This window comes from Carassius auratus, unplaced genomic scaffold (assembly GCF_003368295.1).
Source record: "Carassius auratus strain Wakin unplaced genomic scaffold, ASM336829v1 scaf_tig00010876, whole genome shotgun sequence".
Taxonomy (NCBI): Eukaryota; Metazoa; Chordata; class Actinopteri; order Cypriniformes; family Cyprinidae; genus Carassius; species Carassius auratus.
Window position 1 is genome coordinate 64,323 of NW_020524147.1, and position 4,567 is coordinate 68,889.

The window sequence follows — 4,567 nt, forward strand, 5'->3', positions numbered from 1 at the left end:
AATAAGTTAGTAAAGAAACATATTTTTACAATAAATGTTAAAGCAGTATGTTTACCACACACAAACATACCACTTTATACACAGAAACATAATTTTGCAATGAAATTCTAACAAACATTTTCCTTATTGCAGCTTGGACTTGATACTTTTTGTTTTGATTTATGAAACAAATCAAAACAAATGCTAATTATTTCCAAAATAAATAAATGAATAGGCTACTACAATGAATGTTAATGCAAATATATCTATTCATAATACTTTTATATTTTGTTCAGCTATATGTATATATTTTTATGTAAGTATAAATAATCACAATGATATGAGTTCACAAATCAGACAAACATTGTCCTTGCATTTCAACATACAACTCCAAAATTCATATTTGGTAACTTCAGATCTAGAATAAATGATGACCAAGGTCAGAAATTCACCAGACCAGGTGGTCACCAAAAATGGCAAAACTGCCTTAAATATTTAAAATGCTATTTTGAGATATCTCAGACTGAAATGTCTCCTTTCTATAACTGTAATGTTACTGCATTGTTGTATTTTCATATTATAAATTCAACTAAGGTTATCATGAACTTTGTATAATCAGAGAGATTTATTTACAAATAAGACAATTAAAATGTATGTAATATACTGCAAAATATGGGAAAATACCTCCAAACATATTACTGTCAACAGTCTTGAGAACTGTCTTGGCGTGTTTGCAAATTGATCAAGTGATTGTTATGAACAACAAAAGAGGATGAATGAATGAAGTGTAAATTAAGGTGTGGCATGTGTGACTTGCCCATTGGAGATCATAGAGCCCACTGACTTCAAATTTCACATTTGAGATATTACTATTGTTTGCCATTGTAGGCCATTATTATGCTAAGATCCCGAATGAGGAAGGATGACCAAGATCAGAAATTCACCAGGCCTTGGGACAATAAGGTGATCTTGCAGCATAACAGATGTTTTAACCAGGAACATGTAAAATTACAAAACAATTAAATAAATATACTAAATATACTTAATTATTGTAATAAGAAATGCAGATATTAGTTTAGCCCAAACTGTACCAACAATACTGAAGCTGACCTTAGAGCAGCAGATTTTTCTGTACATTAGCCATAATTTAAAATATTTAATAGAAGAGCTAAGATTTATTGTTGTATTCATTGTTTAAATAAGAGCATTCCAGTGCTGCTTTTTAAAAAGTGTTTTCTTTTTCTAATAACTTGGAAATATGGTACGGGAGATATAATGACATTATTATTATTATTATTGTCAGGGTAAAATATTATATAGACCTATAGGCATCTGTGACTGGAGCCTATTCATATTGATAAAGGAGTATTTACAACCATGGATGTGTTGGAGTTGGCTTCATAGAAGCAATTGTATAAACAGATTAGGGCATATCAATCAAAGAGGTGTGAACACATTCATCAAACATCATTCACACCTACGATCAAGGTAATCTTTAAATTTGATTATCACAAAATGCTGAAATTTTTAAATCTTTCTATTTCTTGTATGATATTAAGAATATAGAGTATATGTACCTTTTTATTGTTAAGAGACTGTTCCAACACAAAATAATGTTTTATTCCTAAACTAGATACTTTTAGGTTCACATCATTTAATACAAACTGTGATGAGAAACAGTGTGGCATGATCATACATATCTATACCAATATTAAGTATTGTAACAATTACTCTTTTGAAATACAGTTTTAAAAATCTTTTTTATTAAAACGACATTGTGGTTATACAAAACTTCTATACTTGAAATTAGTATATACACATAAAATAAAAGATACATACTATTTGTATATTCATTTTTCTTTAAATGTATATCCGGTAAAAATACATAATTATAATGTATATTGTTATTGATAGTAATAAATACAAATAATAATATTTGTTGAGAGAATAAAAATGCTATTATGTACATATTTTATTATTGTTTAAATATATTTACATTTCTGATTATTTTTAAATAAATTCACCATAAACTTTGCAAGCTGAATGTAAAATGTATTTATAGACTTTCAATTACTTTAAATACATACATACATACATACATACATGCATAAATGTAGGCTATGTAAAATCCTAATAAAGATATGGTCATGTACCTGCAAAAGTATTTCTTTTCAAAATTAGTAAGCCGTAATAGGCTAGTTAAAACATAAGCAGTATTCTATAAACAGTCTTACAAATTGTCTTGACATGTTTGCAAATTGATCAAGTGTTTGTGATTAACAACAAAAGATGATGGATGGATGAATGAAGTGTAAATTAAGGTGTGGTAGGAATGGAGGTGTGACTTGCCCAATTAGAGATCACAGAGCCCACTTAACCTTTTAAGTGTACAAGTGTTAGGACAGCCCCTTTCTGGACCATCAAGTGGGCAGGTATAAATATTGGCAACCTTCAGTTGTAGCACAAGGAGCAGTAACAAAGCGTTCAGCTTGACCTACTCATCCTTTCATTCTACAATCAGAAATCCTTCAAAGACATGTGGACTGACTGCATTGGTAAGAATTCCTTTTATTTATTTTATTATTATTAAGTATTTATTTTATGTAACTTTTGTGAAATATTATTTTACATATTTGAAAGATATTTTAAGATTTTTTTCTGAAATATTAATATTTCTTATATCCTCTTGATGCATTTTGCCAACATGTCATGTATTTTTTCTCTAACAGCTCAAGATGGAAGCTCACAGGCCAGTAAGATTGCAAGGCCGCAGGAGCGAACCAGTTTTAACAAGAGCATTTAGAACTCTAAAATGGCTTTCAGCGTGGATTCCTTACCCTGGTATTAGTGTCGGGAAAGTCTATCTCAAGCCACAGGCCTTCCAGAGTCACGTATTCAGGTATGCCAACATCAATATAGAAAACAATCTGTTTTCATATACATGTTAAAAAGTATAAAAATGTTAACCATTAACACTGCTAACATAACTTTGTTTTGTTTTTTCAGGTGTGGTTCCAGAACAAGAGGGCCAGAACCCTAAAAGAACAGAGCCACTTGGACCTCACCACAGCTGGATATACCTCTCCTCTGCCCAGCCCTTTTCTACTCCTCACATGGCTAGTGTTGGGGCCAGTGGCCACCATAGAGGCATTCAAAGGCATCCTTCAACATTCAGATGGCTCAAACATCTCCACAGCACTTTACCTTTCCTCCAACCACCTACAGCACACCTGCTATTAAGCCACGACAAAACAGGCTGATGGGAACCTCTTGTCTCCCTCTCTTCCCTCTGATCTGCAAGCTGCAGACAGCTGGAGCTCTGGAGGAAGCACACAGTCCTCTCCTGAGTGCACAATGGAATCTACCAGCACAGAGTTTTGGAATTCCTACAAGGATGAGAGCCATTTCTTCCTCTACCCACCACCTCCTTACCCTCATGGGAGTGCCAGAGTTGGATGTGTTAGTGACCTGGAGTCACTTGCCACCTCTCCTGCCTCTTCTGATTCTGCAATTTTGGGACATGGGACTGGAAAACTGCTCTCCCTCCGTGTCTTACACTGACTGTGGAAGCCCATTGGACAGGCTCGCTGAGGAGCAGCCTGTGGCCCCACTTCCAAGATCTGTCCTCTCAGTATCTGGAGGATGTCCTTGGGGAAATGGAGCCAGCCTGTGGAACTTCAATGGCCAGATGATCTAACAGTAATCTTGCAAACATCCATAACCTAGGAGACAAAGACTGGGTTAACTTGAAGAGTAGAATTATTTCGTTTGGACTGTATTATATAGGAAGCATGGTATTGTGCAAGTGCTGGTTACAGAGCAATATCAGATGTCCACATTAGACTTTTTATTTATATGACGGACTTTATTTATTAATATTTTCTACCAAAGAGTAGATTGGAAACAGTAGTCTATGGTTACACCAGAAAGTAATTCAGAACTTATTTATTAATTCATGCTCTTTTAAGGTATTACAGTGCAGTTGGGATATTTATTCTACATTAAATTATGCTCACACAACCTGTCACTTTGTAAAATAATGCATATGTATTTAAAATAAAATGTTCAAATGTGTGAATTTGTGTCCTCTGTTTAATTTAATTGTATTTATATATTTATTATTTTCAGATATTACATGAAATAAGAATGAAATCTGAGGCATTGAGAGTTGAAAGTCAACTTCTATAGAGTTGATTAACATTAACAGTTGCCAAACATTCCCAGACATATAACATATACTATGCCCTTAACAGTTTATAGTGAGGATTTTGATTCAGTGACTATCTACACCAAAAAATCATTGTCATAATTAAAATAAAATTGCAAGTTTGATTTATTCACTTATTCTCTCTCTGTAGGTAAAATAATAATAATAATAAAAATACACAATCGAGTCTTTGATTCGCTCAGAAGATCAATTCATTAAAAAAGGTCATTCTATGATTAAAATTATTCAAGACTACATTTGAAGCATTTACTGCCAGACATTGCCATTTACCTCAAAGAACGCATGTATATTTAACAAGTTTATGATTTGTTTTCTGTTGCTAAACAACTTGCTTTATCATTCGGTTTTACTAGTACGATA

At 32.9% G+C, this 4,567-nt stretch overlaps 1 pseudogene; it reads left to right on the forward strand.

Annotated features, from left to right (window-relative positions):
- Positions 1-901: 901 nt before the first annotated feature.
- Positions 902-3,676, forward strand: LOC113072894 (homeobox protein otx5-like; annotated as a pseudogene).
- The last annotated feature ends 891 nt before the right edge of the window (positions 3,677-4,567 follow it).